Raw genomic sequence first — 22,890 nt, 5'->3', positions numbered from 1 at the left:
TAAAGCACCACCAATATAATGATGCCTCAGACTTCACATTGACCCTTGAATATCATATTAAAACTTATTTTACTTTGACATAAAATTGGATATTTTTGAGTAAATACTTATATTTGTTTGTCACATCCATGCTTGATTATTTTTTGCCGCTCTCCAGGGTTTCAAACCTGGAAGGTGCGAGAGTTCTTTACACTGGCCCACTTTAATATCCATACAAACTACACAATAATACTAATATAGCTCAAACATTGTGGAATAATTTTACTCTTCATCTTTATGCTTAGGTCTCCACTCATTTTACAATTAATTGCATATTTCCACCTTATGTTTTTATCCTTTTACTGAGCTACATTTACGTTTTCTCTTTGTTTTCTATAAATATGCTGCTTTCTTTTTAGTCCGGTTTCATTTTGCTGTAGAAATATTTTCTTATTTTTAATCTCCTTTATGCTCAAGGTCATGAAATAAAATACCAACAACATCCCATTTTCAGTTAGGCCTGCAACAATTTGTCAATAGAAGACAACTGAAAAGGGATTTTTATAAAATAAAAAATAAAAAAGTAATTAGTTTTTTTTTACTAAAAGGAATGCTAATTTTCTTCTCTGTTTCAAAATAAAAACTTTTACTAAATTTGTGATTTTTATTTGCATATCCATGTACAGTATATACACTAAGGACACCATTTTCTAAAGGTTTTATGCACCTTTTAAAATTATAATGAATATATTGAAGGAATACATAGCATGAACTGTTTACTTTGTGTGTTTACCATGAATGCATGTGTATCTCCAGGTGTTTTTACTTAAGTTGCAAATAGTATGAAAATAGATGTTTTTATATCAGTAATGCAAAGCTAGACAGTCATCTAAACAATGATGGCTATGCGTGTAAATTCATATGACAGAAATGTGAGCTTTTTTTATGATGTTTTTTTAAATGATTTTTTTATGATGATCAAGTGTATTTCTATATTGCATTTGAAAGTGGATATTGTCTTAAAGTAGCTTTACAGAATACAAGAATTATAGAGCAAACATTTTATGAAGTGAACTATATATTTATCCCCAATTTGCAAGCTTGGGGTGACTTTGGCAAGGAAAAACTCCCTGAGATGGTATGAGGAAAAAATCTTGAGAGGAACCAGACACAAAGGGGAAACCATCCTCATTTGAGTGACACCAAGAGTGTGATTATAAATCATAAAAACCAAATACAAACACCAAATACATTATCATCAAATACAATATCATGAGCACTGGAAAGTGATTATGAGTAATGTCCTTTCTACAGTATAATACAGTCAGTTGGGGTCGTGGAAACAGGAGCTGCTGAACAATAAATTAATATTTGAGAACATTTTAAATTCGACAACAAATCCTCCATGCCAGACACTTTAAATGTTCAATGATAAAGTATGTTCATGTGTAGAATGTTTATATAGCTGCTCAGTGGTATGTATTAGATAAATAGGTTGTTAAATGTAAGTTGCTCTGGATAAGGGCTTCTGCTAAATGCAAAAAATGTAATGTCCCAGTATTTTCTTGTATTAATGACATTATACATTAGTACTTGCACAGAAATGGACATTTTCCTGCATGTCTAATGACCAACCACAGACCTTTTCCTAAAAGAAAGTGGATAATCACTAAACTCTTCAAACAAACCCATTTCATGATGTTTAAAGATATATACTGTAAACACAGTGATGATATATAACTCAAATACTCATTTTGTATTGATGTTGTATTGATGTCTTTTATTGTATGTGACCGCAGCAGTGGAGTTTATGATAAAAATATATTTTCTGTTCAAACTCGTGTGTGTGTGTGTGTGTGTGTGTGTGTGTGTGTGTGTGTGTGTGTGTGTGGTGTGTGTGTGTTGTTTTTACTTGCTCTGTTCTCACTCACCCACACCTATACATCTCCTATGTAGCCTATATTCTCTCTTACTGTGTTCTTCACACCCACACTGTGTCGTCTAGGCTAAAGAGCTCATGAAAACTCATCCCTGTGATGATTCAGGCTGAGGGCACTGTTGTGAGGTGTCATCTCCGCTGGTCAGCCAACATCATTGAGTCACCCAGCACAGGTAGGCAGATTGGAGCACTAGATATGTTTAAAAAAATAAAAAAATAAAAAATAATAATAATAATAATAATATGGATCTTTTTACACTCAGTCTCTCAGATTTTGCTCTCTGCTTTGTTGCTCTGTTGCTGATGTTTTGTTTCAGAAATTAAAAAAAATATACAGTGAGGAAAATAAGTATTTGAACACCCTGCTATTTTGCAAGTTCTCCCACTTAGAAATCATGGAGGGTTCTGAAATTGTCATCGTAGGTGCATGTCCACTGTGAGAGACATAATCTAAAAAAAAAAAATCCAGAAATCACAATGTATGATTTTTTTTTACTATTTATTTGTATGATACAGCTGCAAATAAGTATTTGAACACCCGAGAAAGTCAATGTTAATATTTGGTACAGTAGCCTTTGTTTGCAATTACAGAGGTCAAACGTTTCCTGTAGTTTTTCACCAGGTTTGCACACACTGCAGGAGGGATTTTGGCCCACTCCTCCACACAGATCTTCTCTAGATCAGTCAGGTTTCTGGCCTGTCGCTGAGAAACACGGAGTTTGAGCTCCCTCCAAAGATTCTCTATTGGGTTTAGGTCTGGAGACTGGCTAGGCGACGCCAGAACCTTGATATTCTTCTTACGGAGCCACTCCTTGGTTATCCTGGCTGTGTGCTTCGGGTCATTGTCATGTTGGAAGACCCAGCCTCGACCCATCTTCAATTCAAAATCTCACAATACATGGCCCCGGTCATCCTCTCCTTAATACAGTGCAGTTGCCCTGTCCCATGTGCAGAAAAACACCCCCAAAGCATGATGCTACCACCCCCATGCTTCACAGTAGGGATGGTGTTCTTGGGATGGTACTCATCATTCTTCTTCCTCCAAACACGTTTAGTGGAATTATGACCCAAAAGTTCTATTTTGGTCTCATCTGACCACATGACTTTCTCCCATGACTCCTCTGGATCATCCAAATGGTCATTGGCAAACTTAAGACGTGCCTGGACATAAGCTGGTTTAAGCAGGGGAACCTTCCGTGCCATGCATGATTTCAAACCATGACGTCTTAGTGTATTACCAACAGTAACCTTGGAAACGGTGGTCCCAGCTCTTTTCAGGTCATTGACCAGCTCCTCCAGTGTAGTTCTGGGCTGATTTCTCACCTTTCTTAGGATCATTGAGACCCCACGAGGTGAAATCTTGCATCTCAAACAGGTGCATCTAATTTAGGATAATGTAGTGGAGGTGGACATTTTAAAGGCAGACTAGCAGGTCTTTGAGGGTCAGAATTCTAGCTGATAGACAGGTGTTCAAATACTTATTTGCAGCTGTATCATACAAATAAATAGTTTAAAAATCATACATTGTGATTTCTGGATTTTTTTTTATTTATATTATGTCTCTCACAGTGGACATGCACCTACGATGACAATTTCAGACCCCTCCATGATTTCTAAGTTGGAGAACTTGCAAAATAGCAGGGTGTTCAAATACTTATTTTCCTCACTGTATATAGCTGATGATATTAAATTGGAATTTAAAAGCTAAATGTTTCTCTTCATAAAGAAAAAAATCTATTACAATGAGGATAGATATTTAACAAGACTCTTTCAGGAGGCAAGAGATATTCCACTGGTAAATCAATAGTGACTATTTGTTTAATTATCTTGCCAGCACATCACCAAAACATTTAGTGTGGTGTTTGACCAGTGGGTGGCATTTCATACATGCCCATTGTAAATATCTAATTCATGCCAATCAAACAGTCCCAGGGTAATATCTCTAATAAAAAATTTTTTAGTAGTAATGCATGATGGGTACAAACGGTGTCAATCTGACAGTGGAATTTTCACAATAATAGAATTCAGAAATCAGCATTCCAGTTCTTTCCATGGTGTTCAATACAGTTAAGGACAGAGCTCTATAGCAGGCCACTCAAGATATATTTTTTTAGCTGGCTTTGTGACAGGGGCATTGGCATGCTAGAACAGGTTTGGGTCTCAGTTCAAGTGAAGGGAAAATATAATGTTACCACATCCAAAAACATCCAAAACAATAACAATTGTGTGCCTCCAACTCTGAGATCAGGGCTCTGTTCACATCCAGATTCTCCTCTAGTGCAACTAGTTTGTAGTACTTAATGAGATTGGCTACATTTGGGTTTTTTTTCTTGCTGCAAAATACATTTGAGGCCTGTCAGACACCTCCTTGATGGTACTGCATGATGGATAGTATCTGCCTGTATTTCTCAGCATTGATGACACCATTAATCCTGACCAAATCTCCAACTCCTTTTGCAGAAATGCAGCCTCAAACCTGTGAAGAAACCTCCACCAAGTTTTACTGTTACCTGCAGACACTCATTATCATACCATTCTCCAGCTCTTCAGTAAACATCTTGTCTCCTGTGACAGCTGTATATTTCAGATTTTGACTCATAAGGTCACAGCACCAGCTGCTATTATTCTGCACTACAGTTTCAATGTTTTTGTGCATGGTTGAGTTGCTTAGCCTTGTTTGCATGTTAGAAAAGAGCTTGAACAGCACATCTTAAACCCCAGTCTGAAATCTTTGCCTCAGAGAGACCTTGCTGATGCAGTAGAACTACCTTGTGTTGTGGTGCTGTATTCAGTCTTGCCATGGTGTATGATCCATGTCAGAGTTTGGCGGTTCCTCACCCAGTTTTAAACCTCCTAGGCAGCTGTTTCTGTTTCAATCTACATATGAAATTGATGATTATTAGATCCTACAATTTGTCAATCATACACCTGACTCCAATCCCTACAAAATCTAGTGTGTTTTCACATACTGTAATAAAATTGGCAACACAGCACAGTCCTTCATTCTAGCTCTGTTCTATTAGCTCATATGAAAAAAGGGAACATTTTAGACAGCATACTTTGCACTGACTCAGCACAGCTATCCCCTATAAGACAGACGGCAAAACCCAGGCCTGCGTGTCTCCATCAGATTTCATAAAGACAGCACAAGTGTCACAGGCTCGGAATCATATGGACAGAAATACCTTCCTCCTACCTGCTTCAGTTCAGAGTGCTCCAGCAGCAACAAAGCTGTTATGAACAGCTACGAGTGTCAAACATTATAGAAATACTGTATTTTTTCTCCTGAAAGTCTGTAATTTTTGTATGCGTATATGTGATTAACACAAACTAAATGTTTTATGCCATTAAAAATGTATTTTAGTCCCCTCATTCATTTTACTAGTAGTATTAGTGTTTTTTTTTTGTTGTTGTATTTTTATTTGCCTACTGCTGAAATTGTTTTATGAAATCTAACCCTACATTCTAATGAACAAAATATCCTTACTTTTCGTGGAATTTAATACAGTCTATTGTAATATTCATTAGATCATTAAGACACTACAATATGCGCGTGCCTTGCATTAATATTAATATGGCTACTGTGTCTGTGTCATTAAGAAGATTCATTTTCATTTATAAATTAAGCTTAATCACTTTCTGACATGGAATCACATTAATGTGGAGGAGATTGGATTAAATTACACTTTAACTACCTGCAATCCCTAGAATGATTAAAAAAAAAGAAAAAAAAAGAAAAGGGAATAAAACCCCATATTCAACGCATGCTTGTAACAGAAGAGCTATATGTAAATCATGCAAAACATGTAAGATATTCTTTACTGTTAAATGTAAATGCCTACAGGTTCACTGAGAGCTATTTTTTAACTATCTGAACTAGACTCAGCTTGTTTTGTCAGAACTATACCTTTGTCTTTTTGTTTTCATTAACCCTATTATGCATCATAGTCAAATGTTGTAGTTCTTGATCTGTCTGTAATGTAAAGGTACTGATGGGTGGCAGATGCTCATGTGCATTACCATAAGCATTTTTTTTTTCATACCTTTTGGAGTGGTGGCTGATTCAATAACACTATTATATGATTCAGGGTTATATAGAACATGGCAATAGTTCATTGTGCAGAAAATTCCTTACTGTACTTATTACTGAATTACAACACTTTCTTGAAGGTTTTTTGATTTCCAAGCCAAGATGGAAATCCAATAAAATGTAACCCTTCAGCGTAATAAAGCAAAATGTTTCCTTTATAAAACGTGCTACCTAATAAAAAAAAAAAAAACATCTTTCAGCTGAAGAGTTAATGAATGAAAGGCCTATTACAAACTTTCTTTGACTTTGTTGAGAAATATATGACCTGTTCCTTTTCCATTGTTTTGGAGTTAATGTTCAACATCATCACTCTGGTTAAGGGTGATATTGCAAATTCCATTAATGCAATAGGTCTCTGTGCTTTTGATGTTTAAGTTGAGTTAAACAGGGATTCTGGAATTGTAATTATTAATAAGATTCCAGACCTCATGCCACAGTTCCTTTACCACATATTAAATAATGATTATGTGTAAAACTGAATAGTATCATTCAACACGGTTGCTTTACATGTGTGGAGCAAAGGGCATGGTCAAGCCTTGATTTGTGAATTTAAGGTGGAACCAGGAAAAGCGAGTGGTTGAGATTTGCATGACTCTAAAGAAAGCCATTTGAATTGTGTTTCTGCTGCTAACCCTTAACCCCATAATCTAGCAAGCAAAACATAACACACACTGTGAGCACTTTTGTTCTTCACAATGCACAAAACTGTGTTGACTATTACACAAGACATTCTTACTCATAGATCTAAGATCATCCTGAACACTGCAATAGACCAAGCATAAGAACACTTCAGTAATAATAATAATAATAATAATAATAATAATAATAATAATAATAATGTAATTAATCCACTGCCACTTCTGCTGTGCTTTTTGAAAATTACTGTTCTCTATCTTAAGTTTCTTGAATTTGTTTATGAATTGAATAGAATCCTATCTACCACCTCGCACTGACCTGAAGTATTGATCACAAAAACTCCCTCACATTCCCCAACATTACACACCTAAAACATTGCCATACATTTTTTTTCTGACCAGGCTGTCATCACAATAATAATTATATTTGCTTCCGAGGAGGAAGAAACTTAAAGACTGATAACATCAAATGTTATGTTTATTTTTCCATTGAGTAACTAATAATTCATTCATTCATTCATTCATTCATTTTCTCCCGCTTATCCGTAATCCGGGTCGCGGGGGCAGCAGTCTAAGCAGGCCCCCGCCTTCGACTGCTGCCCAATCCTCTAATAATAATAATAAATAAATAAATCTATTATTAACAGGTTTTGTTTGCCATTGAGAAACAATAAACAGAACAATAATGTTGTTTGCTTTGATTTCGTGCCTACACTTAATTACACTTAATCACACACTAAGGAGGGTATAGTGTATATATTTGCTCTGCTACTACTCTGCTATTGCACGTTATATGGTTCAGGACAGATGATGTGCAGAAGATTTTCAGTAATAAATTGAAAAATAAATTGAGTAATTTTATGTATTTCACAAGAAGTAAGGAAAAAAATATGAGATGTATACAAGACATAAAATGAGCATTTAAAAACCAAACAAAGTTTTTAGAGTATTTAGACCCCCTTCAATTTTCTTTTTTGTATTTGGTATGTTTCAGCATGAAACTAAGATCAGTAAAGTTTTTTTTTCTTCACTTGAATCTATGCTCAGCACCTGATCATGACAAATTGAAATAGAATTCTCTTCCAGAAATCTCTTTTTTTTTAAATGTATTTAAAATACCTTTAATATCATATGTACATGAGTATTCAGACCCTTTGCAACAACAAATGAAAATTAGCTCAAGAGCATCCCCATTCTCTTGATCATTGCTGAGATGTTTCTACAACTTAATTCGAGTCCACCTGTGAAAAAGCTTATTGAGTGGACATGAGTTGGAAAGTCCCACAACTCTCTATAGAAGGCCTCAAAGCTGGCAATGTATATCATAGCAAAAACCAAGCAACGACGTTGAAGGAACTGCCTGCGGAGCACAGAGACAGGATTGTTGTAAGTCACAGATCCGGGGATGGTTACAAACAATTACAACTGAGCTAAAGATTCCCAATAACACATTGGCCTTCATAATGCTCAAATGGAAGAAGAGTGGCACAGCCAGGATTGTTCCAAGTGTTTCATCGTGGAAGAAGGGCCTTACTATGACAGATGACTAAGAACCCAATGGTCACTCTTGTTGAGCTTCCGAGATCTTGTATGTAGATGGAACAAAGTTCCAGAGGGACAACCATCACTACATCCCTCCACCTTTTTGGGCTTTATGGCAGAGTGGCTAGACAGAAGCTTCTTCTAAGTGCAAAACACATGGAAGCCTGCAAACAGGCATGTAATGGACTTTTCGACTGTGTGGAACAATATTCTTTGGTCTGATGAAACCAAGATTTAACAGTTTTTTGCAGGAGGGACTTGGCAGCTGGTCAGGGTTGAGGGAAAGCTGAATGGAGCAAAATACAGTGAAAAATAAATCTTGTTCCACAGTGCTCATGACCTCAGTCTGGGCTGAAGGTTCACCTTCCTACATATAATGAAGACAACACAGGAGTGGCTTAGGGACAAACCTGACTTTTACATCATACCATATTTTACATCTCTGGAGAGACCTGAAAGTGGGGGTCCACCAATGGTTCCCATCCAACCTAAACCAGCTTGAGAAGATTTGCCATGAGGAATTGTAACCCCAATCGGTTCAATAACCAAAGTGGCTTGTCATAATCAAATAAGATTTTAAGCTATATTTTTTTACTAAATACTAAATGAGTCCATGGTCTAAATAATGATGTAAATGATGATTTTCTTTTATTTATTTTTTTTAAGTATACAGACATTTCTAAAATTCTGTTTTTAATTTGTCATTATGGGGTAAAAATAAATTATTGTAGTATCAGGCTGCAACATAAAATTGGAAAAAAGGGAAGGGGGGTTGAATACTTTCTGAATTCATTATGTCCTCTACATATGCTTTTTTTAAACCAACTGCCTGCATGATCCTTCCTCATCACATCCATAAACCTCCTCCTTGGCCTTTCTCTTTTCCTCCTTAATGGTGGTTCCATCCTCAGCATTTTCCTGCCGATTTACCCCATTTTCCTCCTTTGCACATGTCCAAACCATCTCAATTGGGCCTCTCTCATTTTGTCCCCAAAACGTCCTACATGCACGGTCCGTCTAATAAACTCTTTTCTAATCCTGTCCATCTTTGTTACTCCCAATGAAAACCTCAACCTCTTCAGCTCTGCTACCTCCAGCTCCACCTCCTGTCTTTTACTCAATGCCACTGTCTCTAAACCATACAACATCGCAGGTCTCACCACAGTCCTATTAACTTTTCCTTTCACTCTTGCAGATACTCTTCTATCACAAATCACTCCTGTTACTCTTCTCCACCCACTCCACCCTGCCTGCACTCTTATTTTCACTTCTATTACACTTCTCTAACACTTTGCACTGTTGACCCCAGGTACCTGAACTCCTCCACCTTCTCCACCTCTTCTCCCTGTAACCGCACCACTCCACTACCCTCCCTCTCATTCACACACATGTACTCTTACTTACTCCTACTGACTTTCATTCCCCTTCTCTTCAGTGTATACCTCCACCTCTCCAGGCTCTTCTCAACCTGCTCCCTACTCTTACCACAAATCACAATATCATTCACAAACATCATAGTCCATGGAGACTCTTGTCTGACCTCGTCCATTACCACTGCTAACAGGAAAGGGCTCAGACCCGATCCTTGATGCAGTCCCACCTTCACCTTAAACCAGTTTGTCGTTCCTACTGCACACTTTACTGCTCTCACACTGTCCTCATACATGTCCTGCACCACCCTCACATACTTCTCTGACACACCTGACTTCCTCATACAATACCACAACTCCTCTCTCCACCCTGTCGTATGCTTTCTCTAAATCCACAAATACACAATGCAACTCCTTCTGTCCTTCTCTATACTTCCCCATCAACATTCTTAAAGCAAAAATGCGTCTGTGGTGCTCTTCCTCGGCTTGAAACCATACTGTTGCTCACAGATGGTCACCTCTTCTCTCAGCCTGGCTTCCACTACTCTTTCCCATAACTTCATGGTGTAACTGATCAACCTAATTCCCCTGTAGTTACTGCAGGTCTGCACATCTTCCTTATTCTTAAACATAGGTACCAGCGCACTCCTTCTCCATTCCTCAGGCATCCTCTCACCTTCCAGAATCTTGTTGAACAACCTGGATAAAAACTCCACTGCCATCTCTCCTAAACATCTCCATGCTTCTACTGGTATGTCATCTGGTCTTACCGACTTTCCCCTTTTCATCCTCTTAATCGCTGCTCTTACTTCCTCCACACCATGCAACCTTCTCTCTTTCATTTTCCTCATTCATCAGCTGCTCAAATACTCCCTCCATCTTCTCAGCACACTTTCCTCATTAGTCAAGACATTTCCATCTCCATACTCCATACCTCATGTCCATTTTTTTGGCTTTCGACACATCCCTCTTAACCTGCTGCCGCATCTCCTTGTACTTCCTTTCTGCTTTTCTCATCACTCTGTCGATCCCAATTCTGTTTTGACAGCCTCTTTCTCCTTATGCTCCCCTGCACTTCCTCATTCCACCACCATGTCTCTTTGTCTTCCTTTCTATTTCCAGATGTCACACTAAGTACCTTTCTAGCTGTCTTCCTTATCACTTCTGCAGTAGTTGCCCAATCATCCAACACCTCTTCACCACCACCGAGCTCCTGTCTGACCTCTTCCCTAAATCTCTAACTACAGTCTTCCTCCTTTAGTTTTCACCAACTAATTCTTCTTTCAGTACACACTCTCCTCCTCTTCTTCTTCACCTCCAAAACCATCCTACAGACCACCATCCGATGCTGTCTAGCTACACTGTCCCCTGCCAACACCTTACAGTCTCTAATCTCCTACATAGAACATAATCCACCTGTGTGCACCTTCCTCCACTCTTATACGTCACCCTATGATCCTCCTTCTTCTTAAAATAAGTATTCACAACTGCCATTTCCATCCTTTTAGCAAAATCTACCACCATCTGCCCTTCCACATTCCTCTCCTTAAAACCATACCTACCCATCACCTCCTCATCACCTCTGTTCCCTTCACCTACATGCCCATTGAAGTCTGCCCCAATCACCAATCTTTCATTCCTAGGTACACCATCTACCACTTCATCTAACTCACTCCAGAATCTTTCTTTCTCCAACTTGTGGAGCATAGGCACTGATGACATTTATTATCACCCCTTTAAATTCTAGCTTCACGTTCATCACTCTATCAGAAACTCTTCCTTCAGAATCACCCCTACACCATTTCTCTTTCAATCCACACCTTGATAGAACAGTTTAAACCCACCTTCAATGTTCCTGGCCTTACTCCCTCTCCACTTGGTCTCCTGAACACACAACATATCTATCTTTCTCCTCTCCATCATATCAGCTATCTCTCTCCCTTTCCCCGCCATAGTACCCTGTTGGCTAACGATACCTGTGGCGGTCGTTGGTAATTCATGCCTCGACCGATCCGGTATGAAATTCTGATTGATGATCTGCATATTTGATTTGGCACATGTTTTTACGCTGGATGCCCGTCCTAACGCAACCCTCCCCATTTACCCGGGCTTGGGACCGGCTCTAAGAGGGCACTGATTTGTGTAACCCTAATGGCTGGGTTACAAGGATTTAATTATTAATAGTTTTAATAAAGTGATTCGCTGCTCTATTAACACATCTTTGGCGCCATCCAGTGAGCAAACAGTGTACTGTTAAGCTACAGTTTAGCGTTTAGTAGTAGTTTATGTAGTGTGTGTGTGTGTGTGTGTGTGTGTGTGTGTGTGTGTGTGTGTGTGTGTGTGTGTGTGTGTGTGTTTATAAGTGTACGTTTGTTTGTGCGCGCGTGAATCCTGTCTGGAACTACCGTAAACAAGCAGCTAATATTGTGTAGTCTGTGTAGCTTGTGTAGTCTGTGAACACAAGGATGTAGAGGTGTTTGCCTTTTAATCGCCTGATACTAAATCAAATTCTTTATGATTATGAAGATGACTAGGTTTCGAGTGAGAATGCAGTACCTTTGGTACTACCACCAGACCAGCATAGAACCATAAGCAGATATCACTTAAATTGTGGACATTAGACTTTTTAATAAAATTCTAACAAAACACTGATGCATATCACTATCTTAATTCGTTTTTTATAAAATGCAGTGTATGCAAAACGTTTTTTCTAGAAGATAGGGTTAAAGGAACAATTTCAGGTACAGAAAGAAATACAATCACTGTCCAAAGTATCAAAGACTGTGTTTGCTTAGAGACATAAATGACAATGAGCTTTTTGTGACTAGAAGAAGTCAAATGTTATTGGTTGAACAGAGTCAAATGATCTGAGTCACTGAATGCCTAACCATGACACCCAAATGTGGGACAAAAAAATTGAAGGTACATGATTTCCCTTCACTGGAACTTGGTGTCCCTGTGCACAAATTGGATTGTCAACATTTGTTTGAAATCGCCCAAATGTTCAGCACAGAGACTTGATCTTAACTCAAAGCTCCAGAACATCACACTTCTTCCCCCTCCCCCAACATCCTCCCATAGTACATCTTGGTGCCATCTCTTTTATACATACATGTGGTGCCACACACACACACACACACACACACACACACACACACACACACACACACACACACACACACACACACTCGCACCTCTGGCTGTTCACATGGTGTAAAAGAAAATGTGGTTAATTAGACCAGGCAACATTCTGTCACTGGTTCTAAAGGTTAAATAGCCATTGCAGGAGCTTTTTACGGTGGACAGAGGTCAGCATGGACACTTTTATAAGCAGCAAGCTGTGATGCACTATTTGGACACCTTTTATAAACTTTAAGAAGAGACTGTTTTCTTGATGGCTTATAGATCTCTAATGACAGTATGAGCATCACTTCTATGCGAAAAAAGATCTAAATAGAATTGATTAAGCTGTTTTCTATCTATTTCTTTTACTTTCAATATATTTTGCTTTCTTTTACCTGCCCTGCTTTGTTTTGTGAATCCAATAGGACTTGAATGCCAACTGTGACCTAATTAGGTATGCACTTAATTTGAAACTCAAATATCTTTTTTTTTTTCTTTTTTCTTTTTTTTTTTTTTTTCATCACATTGAAGTGAACAATCATTGGCTGGGCATATGTGGTTCTAATCTCTGTCTTATCTTTTAAACACAATTATCGTTTAAACTGATTTAGGGTGAATTGAACTTTTTTTTTTTTGGGCTAAACATATATTTTCTAGATCTATTTCCTACCACAAGTCAAATCAAGCATTTTTATATCAAACACTCAGATCCAGAATTATTGGCACCCTTTTAAAAGAGGACTAAAAACAGGTTTGAAAATGCTTTTGTGGTTAATTTGTTGAATCTTTCACCAAAAATATTACAAAAGTCTTACCTTCCATTTGATTTAATTATTAGAAGAAAAAAACTTTATATCACAACCATCACAAATATCAACACCACTGCATCCTTTGTGTTACCTGTGAGTCTTCCCCTACAGAATATATGATTAGAGAACTCTTACAATTCAATACTGTACCCTCCAGAAATTCCTTCAGAATTAGAGGTCCTCTCAGGTGAGCTCTCTTCATCTTATCACACAGGTTGTTAATGAGGTGTATGGGGTATTGGGATTACCATGTCAAAAGCTTCATTCCGTTGTCTTTAAACCACTTTTGAAGATTTGGACATATAGTTTGGATTTTTTTTTATGATGGATGAGTCAAGATCTAGTTGTATCTTTTAGCAAACGCATCCAGAGCTTGACAATTGGGTGTCTTTTTTTTTTTTTTCCATGTCAATCCCACCTTAAGCATTTGTTGCCAAAAAGCTATGTTTTGATCTGATTTGAGCATAGAACACAGATCCAGGCAGGTTTCAGTAGCATCTAACAAACACCTCCCAAAACAAAAAAATGGTTACCTGTCAATTTCCCTCATTAGCTCGTTGCATAGCATCATGTTGTATTTCTGCCACCGGCTTCCTGTAGGTACCCATATACCATTTGAATGCTGATGATGACCTGCAAAGTCAAAGACGAAGCAGTTCTTACCTACCTAAAGGCACTAAAAACCATTGTGTATTATGTGGTCTTTGGGATACTAGCATGACTCAACTTGACCTATCAGTCTTCAGGATTTTTTGCTGTAGTGGCCTCAAGGTGCTCGAATGATGCTCTCCTGAACAAGACTGAATGCTTTGTACTTTACCAGGCACTTAAATAAGCAATAAATCTGCACACACATTTTTACCTAAACGCCTTTCTTTGCTGTTCATTAATTTTCTCCCGCTTATCCGTAATTCGGGTCGCAGCAGTCTAAGCAGGCCCCCCGCCTTCAACTGCTGCCCAATCCTCACAGCACCGTCCCTTACGGTCCCTCCTGCAGGGGGTGAGCCCACGGGAAGGCGGCCCCACGTCACAGACCTTGATATTTCCCTCGTAAGGGACCCCGGAGCATAGAGGGCTAAGGGCCTTGCTCAAGGGCCCAAGAGTGGCAGCTTGGCGATACCGGGGCTTAAACCCCAGACCTTCCGATCGGCAACCCAGCGCCTTAACCGCTGGAGCCACCACTCTCGTCTTTCTTTGCTGTATTAAGTACAATTCTAACTAGTCTCTAACAGGATATTAGTTTAATGGTATTCCTTAGTCATGAATGTTTTAGATGGCGATTATAAAGCGATTTATTGGTGACCTACAGAAATAGTTCCACAATCAATTGCTGGCCTCAGCAGCAAAGTGGATTTTATTGAAGAATCAAATTATTTCATTAAAGTGTCAACCGTGTATGGTAATTTGATTACAACCAAACTTCCCAAAATCACTCATGGGCATAAATGGCATGCATTTCAGTGGTAGCACAGCTTCTATGTCCGATAAAAGTCAAATGCACTTCAAGGAAGGTTTTACTTCTCAGTATAGAGCGTTTTCTGAATGTCGCTACTAAATAACTGTATTTAATTTTTGGTAAGATTTTCTGTAAACGATGCCAAGTTAATGTTTGCAATGCAAATATTTTAGCAATGTGCTGCACTGCCACCTACCGGTAAGCAAAAAAACATGCATTTGCCTTCATCAACATTTTAATACTTATTAAGAGTAAAAGTAATTATATAAACAAATATATAAATAAATTAACATATTTAAATGTTTTTCAAATGATTTATTATATATTTATTCTAACATTTGATATATATATATATATATATAAGAAATAACTATTGTTTTTTAGTTTTAATGCTTTTTATTTGTTTGATTCAAATGCTGAGAGAAAAAAAAAATATCTCTAGAAATTCTGACTAACCAATAAAAATCCTAACGGTTTCCACTGCAAATACCACTACAAATTATCTGTTAAACATTAAAACCATTACCAAATAGTTTCCATTTACATTGTTTGTGTGCATCATTAAATCCTTGCCAGTATACTGTAGCTAAAAACATATTTTATATATTAAAATCTGCTGATGCTTAATAGTGCCCTAAAGATCCATACTGGAGTCCTGTAGATGCTAATGTCATGGCCAATTAATGTCAAAAGTAACAAATAAAACAAACAAACAAAAAAGCCTAGCAAATTAAACAAACTAAGTGCAGGATCCAGGGTTTCTTGTTAAAGAAGAAGGACTGTAATAAAGCCAGGCAGTTCCATGGAAGCCCCCCAAAACACAGTCAATACACAATCTTTACATACCACCTTCTTCAACCTGTGTAACAGCCATCTTTTTTGTTGTCCAGATATTGCCTAGGTTCTTTCAAATATATGTAAATAAACAGTAGCAAAACCTATCATCACATGCTTTATTCGTGATCCAGGCTTGGGCCTGTTCATGACCCTCTATCATGGGCCCACCTAAAGTCTTCTTCTTCTTCTTTTTTCAGATTCTCCCATGAGGGGTCGCCACAGCAGACTATCCGTCTCCATAACCCTCGGTCCTCTACATCTGCCTCTTTCACACCAACTACCTGCATGATCCTTCCTCACCACGTCCATGAACCTCCTCCTTGGTCTTCCTCTTCTCCTACTTCCTGGTGGCTCCATCCTTAACATTCTCCTACCGATATACCCCATGTCCCTCCTCTGCACACGTCCAAACCATCTTAATCTCGCCTCCTCCTTGTCTCCAAAACGTCCTACATGCGCTCTCCCTCTAATAAACTAAGACTCCTGTCCATCTTCGTCACTCCCAAACGAAAACCTCAACATGTCCTGACCATATGTTGTATTCTTTGGACACAAATCATCTCCAAGAAGTTAAGAGCAGGTGCAGGTGTATTGTTGTCACTGATGATAGCTGTGAATGATAATGCCAAAGGTGAAAATCTAAACACTCTCTTAGACCAGAGAGTTCAAATAGCCAGGAATGGATCTTAATAGTATTTATTAGACATGGGACCAGCTGAAGGTATTACACAGTAGGACTGACAGATACTGTTACAGTTTCCATTAGAACCAATACAATTTCCATTAAACCTATTACAGATTCCATGAGAGCTTTTTTTATTCAGTAGAACTTATTTTGGGACATGGGATATTAAATAATCGCACTTGTGGGCTGCTCTGTGCTGTTTTTTGTTTTTTTATCCTGAAACAATCGATGACTGTATGATCATGCTCTCTCCAATTACGCACTTCAGTTTCAGCACGTAGGTGTTGGCTTGGTGTGGTCTTTCACATCCTTTTCTCATCTCAGCCCACATCAAGAGGCTGCTGTCGCAACTTCTGACCCCTGTTTAGGAGAAGCCAGTGACGCTTCTGGACCCTTCCTGAGGAAACCAACCAAAAATCTCAGTCTTAAGATTTCCCACTTTTGGGTGCTTCCATCAGGGCTGCATCGATACCGCGCATGCGCACAGAGACAGTCTCAATGTTAGGAGGGGGGTAAAAGTTGCGTGCGTGTTTTTGTGCGTGCGCGCGTTTAAAATGAGCGAGTAACAGGGAGAAGCGGGTGTGAGGAGTTCAGTGGGCGATCCACCGACTGAATCATATCAGCAAGATGAATTCTGGGACTCGTGCGTCTCTAATTGCATGCAATAAGCACAAGCGGGCGATGTGATAGGCGCGAGCTGCTCTGAGCCACTGATGCCATGCTGAACTTCACAAGAGGAGCAGCTGAGAAATAAAGAAAAGAAGGGAAAAAGGTAAAGTGCGTCACTCTCTATGCTTTTTTTCATTAATACTTTGATTCCCTTTATATTCCAACCTGAATAATTAACTCAAAGGTAACTTCAATCCTCTAATATAAGGGGATTATTCCACTTATGATAAATGTTACAATGCATGTTTTTTTCTCCACACTATAAAATCAATACAATACGATTTTACTGGAAATCTTTAATGCATGTAAATATGCACTACTAATTTATAGGAATAGTCATAGTAATGCATACTACTTTGTAATGTTTGCACCTAAGTACCACCAGTACCATCACAGTGCATCCAGGACTTTTTTTTTTTTTTTTTTGAGCTCATCCTGCTTCTCATCTGGAGCTTGGAAATCATATTTAGATGCATACAGTAAATCTTTCACGTGTTTTAAAATATTTGGTGTGTGTATGTTTTGAGATGAATTAAATTTCCTTAAATGCATCTAAATATGATTTCCAAACTCAAAATAAAGAGCATGGATGGTCTTCCTGGTCTTTATGTTGAATTACCAAAGTTTCCCCTTCTCTGATTTGTTAGTAAGTGCATCCTGGTGGATTTGTCTTTCTTTGTGATAGAGTTGAAGGACTGTCCTTTTTAATTATTTGTGCATGGCTCTTCCACAGCTTTTGGGTCTTGTGTGAATGTGAGTGAGTAAGTGAGCGCAGGTTTCGCTGTAGCCTGCTGCTCGGTTCTACAGTGAAGTAATGCCATCTTAGTGCCGAGCGTCTCTGTTCTGCCTTGTGGGGGTGGAAGTGTGAAGACTGCGAGGGCTTGTAGGAAACAACATACTTTCTCTCCCTCTTTCACTCTCGCTCGTTCATTTTCTTTCTATCCTGATATTCTTTTCTTGGTAGCTCTTTTCACACACACACACACACACACACACACACACACACACACACACACACACACACACACGCACAGGCACCTGGTGCAGCTTGTTCACATATGGAGCTGTGCTGTTCACTGTCCTCTGACTCATGGATGGAACACACACTCGCACCTGTTTGTCATGTGTCATTGACGATCACTTGTTTGTTGACGTCATTGTCAAATTTGTTTGTACCCCTCTATTGCCTTGTGGAGGCATTAATGAAATCGATGGCGAAAAATCATTAATTTTGGTTTCATCGGATGTGATAATAATTTTTTTCCCCTTCACTAATCTTCTCCACACTCCTGCATGCCAAGCAATGGACAAAACCTGGTTCTGGAAGAGTTGAGTTTATGAACATGGCAGTTTGAACCACACTTTGTCTACTACAAAGGCGTGTGATGAACAGTTTTTAATGCAAGCTGTAACAGTAAAAGTATTAACACTATCACATATACTTTTAATGCGTTGGTCTGTTGCCAAAATTTGTTTCCTGTGAGTGGGTGTTCAGCTTTGCACATGGCACCTGTGGCACCAAACTCTTACCTTCTCTCACAGTTTCCTCTTTGTATTTTATAATCATGTTATAGCTGTGGCAATCCAACATATTAACCCATACCTACCTGGACATTAACTTGTCAGCATATACACGCACCTGATGTAATGACATATTGAGTATTCTGGTTATCTGTCACAATAAACTCCTCTCATAATATTTTTTGATTTTTATTATACGAATCTATTAAACTTGATTGAGCATAGTATGATTTTAGAGCTGATTGGCTTGTATGAGCAAAAGCTGGTATCTTGCATAATGGAAATACAGTCACATCGTTCAATAAATATGATTTGCTTTATCAGTAATTACATTGGTCATGACCCAAATGAATAAGAGATATAAACACTTATGAATATGGCGAAACCCCCAGCTGTTTTTACAGCTCATACTCTGGTTCCAACCATCTCTATGGTTGAGGCCGTAGCTTGACCGTCTCTACTTGACATACATCAGATCGAGGGGCGTGTACTGCACAGACTGGCTGCAATGGCCTCCACCATCCAGACATCAACACCACCACAGCCTCTTGCTCCAGTGGCCTCTCCAACCAGGACTGTGGTGTCAGTGGCATGTATAGTGCAAACTTGGGCTGCAACTTTTTTTTTGCTTTTTTTTTTTTTCGCCCAGACTGTCTCTGCAGCAACAGAATGACCCTGGCTTCTACAGTCTCTCTTGCACCAATTGTGACTTTTTATACTCATACTCTGAATTTAGTGCTCTGTACTGTATGTAGTCTGACTCCAATAGTCTATTTTGTTCAGAATCTGACTTCAATAGTCTTTAATGAGTGTTTAAAGGCTCTGGCATGGAGAAGCTGGTGTTGTACCTACAATGATTGCAAATGTTGAGCGATTTTATGAGTTGCTCAGTAGCTCCTAGTTTTTATAGCCACAAATGACTGTAAAAGACTGTAGAAAGAACATTACTCATAATCCTACACTCCAGTGCTCATGTTAGTTCTCACTCTCCAGTGTTCTGTATTGTTTAAAGACTATAATCAAACTCTTGATGTCACCCAAATGAGGATGGGTTCCTCTTTTGAGTCTGGTTCCTCTAAAGGTTTCTTCCTTATAACATCTAAGGGAGTTTTTCCTTGCCACAGTTGCCATGGCTGCTCATCAGGGATAAATATACCCCATTCACCTTGACTGTTAAATTCTGTAAATCTGCTTTAAGACAATGTGTGTTGTGAAAAGCGCTATAGAAATAAACTTGACTTTAATGTGCAGAATTTGACTCCAGTGATTACTTGTGCACAGACTCTGTTTCTCTTACACAAATCCTGAATCTATGTGTTAGCCTTCACAGACTCTGATTCCCAGTGTGCTCCCCTGCACAGACTCTGATTCCCAGTCTGCTTCCCAGTGTGCTCTTACTCCACCAGCCTTCCCTGCACAGACTCTTACTCAAACCGTCTCCTCTGCTCTGACTCTGATTTCACCAGTCCCCTCTGCACTGACTCTGATTTCACCAGTCTCCTCCGCACTTACTCTGATTTCACCAGTCTCTTCTACATTGATTCTGACTCCACCAGTCTCATCTGCACTGACTCTGATTTTACCAGTCTCTTCTGCATTGACCCTGATTTTACCAGTCTTCTCTCCACTGACTCTGACTCTATCTATCTCTTCTGCATTTGCTTTGACTCCACCAGACTCCTCTGCACTGACTCTGATTTCACCAGTCTCCTCTGTACTGACTCCGATTTCACCAGTCTCCTCTGCACTGACTATGATTTCACCAGTCTCCTCTGCACTGACTCTGATTTCACCAGTCTCTTCTACATTGATTCTGACTCCACCAGTCTCATCTGCACTGACTCTGATTTTACCAGACTCCTCTGCACTGACTCTGACTCCACCAATCTCGTATTTATTAACTTACATTTCACCAGTCTCCTCTGCACTGACTTTAACTCTACCATTCTCTTCTGCACTGACTCTGATTTCACCAGTTTCTTCCGCATTGACCCTGATTTTACCAGTCTCCTTCGCACTGACTCTGACTCCACCTATCTCTTCTGCATTTACTTTGACTCCACCAATCTTATATTCACTAACTCAGATTTCACCATTCTTTTCAGCATTGACTCTGACTCCACCAGTCTCTTCTGCACTGACTCTGACTCCACCAGTCCCATATTCACTAAATCAGATTTCACCATTCTCTTCTGCACTGACTCTGACTCCACCAGTCCCATATTCACTAAATCAGATTTCACCATTCTTTTCTGCATTGACTCTGACTCCACCAGTCTCTTCTGCACTGACTCTGACTCCACCAATCTCATATTCACTAAATCAGATTTCACCATTCTTTTCTGCATTGACCCTGACTCCACCAGTCTCCTCTGCACAGACTTTAACTCTACCATTCTCTTCTGCACTGACTCTGAATTCACCAATCTCCTCTACACTTATTTTTATTCCGGTTCTCCTCTGCACAAACCGTCAACAGTCTCTTTCACAGACTCTTACCCCTGTAATTCCTAGACCAGGGGTCGGCAACCCGCGGCTCCGGAGCCGCATGCGGCTCTTTCATCCCTCTTCTGCGGCTCCCTGTGGCTTTGGAAAATAAATAATGAGTATTTAATTAAAATGTATTTTATTTTAGTTTTTTAGTTTTTAAAATGTAATTCTAAATTTGAAGATTTTGGTGATATTTTAAAATCTAAATAAAACGTGTATCATATGCGTCACAACCGCTAATGTGCGACACCCACCGGCACGTGACTTCTTAAACTTTGGTTGACGGCACACAGAAGAGGACGGCATTTTTGGTTTGCTGCCGGTGGATAATTTATGTTCGGCATTCTTTTCATAAATACAAGAAGGACTCAAATAGACATTAAGTATTTTACTTGAAAGTAACCTTCCACCCAATGTCTTTTTTTAAGGAGTTCAAAATTTCTTTTGTTGCATGCAGAAATGTCATTTCATTCTCTCTGCAGTTCATTGATTTCATAAATGCAACACATTATGGTTTGATTATACAAAGCATAAAAGCAAAAAAAATGTTACATGTAATGTTATTTCAATTTAAATGTCAAAAGGGTTTTTTGGCTCCCAGTGTTTTCTTTTCTGTGGGAAACAGGTCCAAATGGCTCTTTGTGTGGTGAAGGTTGCCGACCCCTGACCTAGACCATAAGCCGAAGGTTCTAATGGCATTCAATTCCCAAACCTCTGGTTAAACTGTGGTAAATACTTAAAGATAAAAGTCATGTTTTAATTTGTGCAAACTTATTTTGCTAATTTGTGTAAAATGGAATTAGCTGAACAAGGCTGTCTATCATTTTATTAATATTCACTGAGTTTGACAGATCTGTTAGACTTTCATACTAATTTACAGGTTTTTCTTTCTTGAGGTTAATATCAGTTCTAATGACTGGCCTTTATATTTACATTATTATCACGTTTATTTTTAACTCTGGCATTCAGAAAAATGTGGGTGAAAAATATGGTCTACAGTTAACTAAGATAAAATAGCAAAAATAAAAAATATATTGGAGGGTCATGGTTCTGCTAAAGGCAGATTTACTTATCGGGGGAGTAGGACAGAGTTTATAATTGTGTGCCAGGATGTGAAGTAAGTTTTGCCAAGTAGAATGAGTTAGCTGAGTTCTTGAAGGTCCCAACTTTTACAGTTTAGCTTGGCAGTCTGAAAAGAGAGAGAGAGAAAGAAAGAAAGAAGAGAGAGAGAGAGAGAGAGAGAGAGAGAGAGAGAGAAGTATAGCAGAGTTTTGATACTCTGAAACCTGTCAAACTGCCATAACTTTTTATGCATGCATATGATCATTTTGAATTCTTTCCTGCTCGTGGACCCTACAGGATATTCCTCAACATTCGACTTTCTGAATAATTTATTGAAGAGTTTAGCAAAGATTAATTACCCACAAATCCCAGGGCACAGAACCGGTACTTAGTTAGCTGTTCAGAAGTGTTTAAATTTTAGTTTCCAGCCTGCCAAATTGGGCATTTTTGTATTGCTTGTATTAGTAGTATTTGATTTCTGAGTAAGGGGATTTATTTAGTTTGCTCTCTTCCTGTTATCTGGTGCTCTTTTTTCACTTTGGAGCTTTTATTTAATGTTCACACTGCCTGTTCTCACTCTCTCTCATTCTCCCTCTCTGTCTTGTTCTAGCTTTCTGCTTTTCTCACTTCATCTCCCTCCCTCCAGGCCTTTCCTGTGTTTTGCCTTTTATGTAATTTTCAGT

The 22,890-nt window shown here is 38.8% G+C and overlaps 1 protein-coding gene and 1 long non-coding RNA gene across 2 annotated transcripts in view; one reads left to right on the top strand and one right to left on the bottom strand.

Moving 5' to 3' along the window:
- Nucleotides 1–16,612: 16,612 nt before the first annotated feature.
- The window catches only part of rin1b (Ras and Rab interactor 1b), a 29,256-nt gene continuing 22,978 nt past the window's right edge, over nucleotides 16,613–22,890 (top strand). Inside the window, exon 1 of the mRNA XM_083542732.1 lies at nucleotides 16,613–17,237. The gene's annotated coding sequence lies outside the window, so the exon portion shown is untranslated. The remainder of the gene's footprint in view (nucleotides 17,238–22,890) is intronic.
- Nucleotides 16,943–22,312, bottom strand: LOC310726932. The gene is made up of 4 exons (XR_014533882.1): nucleotides 21,814–22,312; nucleotides 20,912–21,165; nucleotides 20,404–20,522; nucleotides 16,943–20,228 (listed from the first exon to the last, which is right to left on the bottom strand). It is a non-coding gene; the product is annotated as an uncharacterized lncRNA (long non-coding RNA).

The sequence above is a fragment of the Silurus aristotelis genome (assembly GCF_946808225.1).
Source record: "Silurus aristotelis genome assembly, chromosome: 5".
Classification (NCBI taxonomy): domain Eukaryota; kingdom Metazoa; phylum Chordata; class Actinopteri; order Siluriformes; family Siluridae; genus Silurus; species Silurus aristotelis.
The sequence above is the reverse complement of the archived record's forward strand: the minus strand, read 5'-3'. Positions and strand labels throughout refer to the sequence as shown.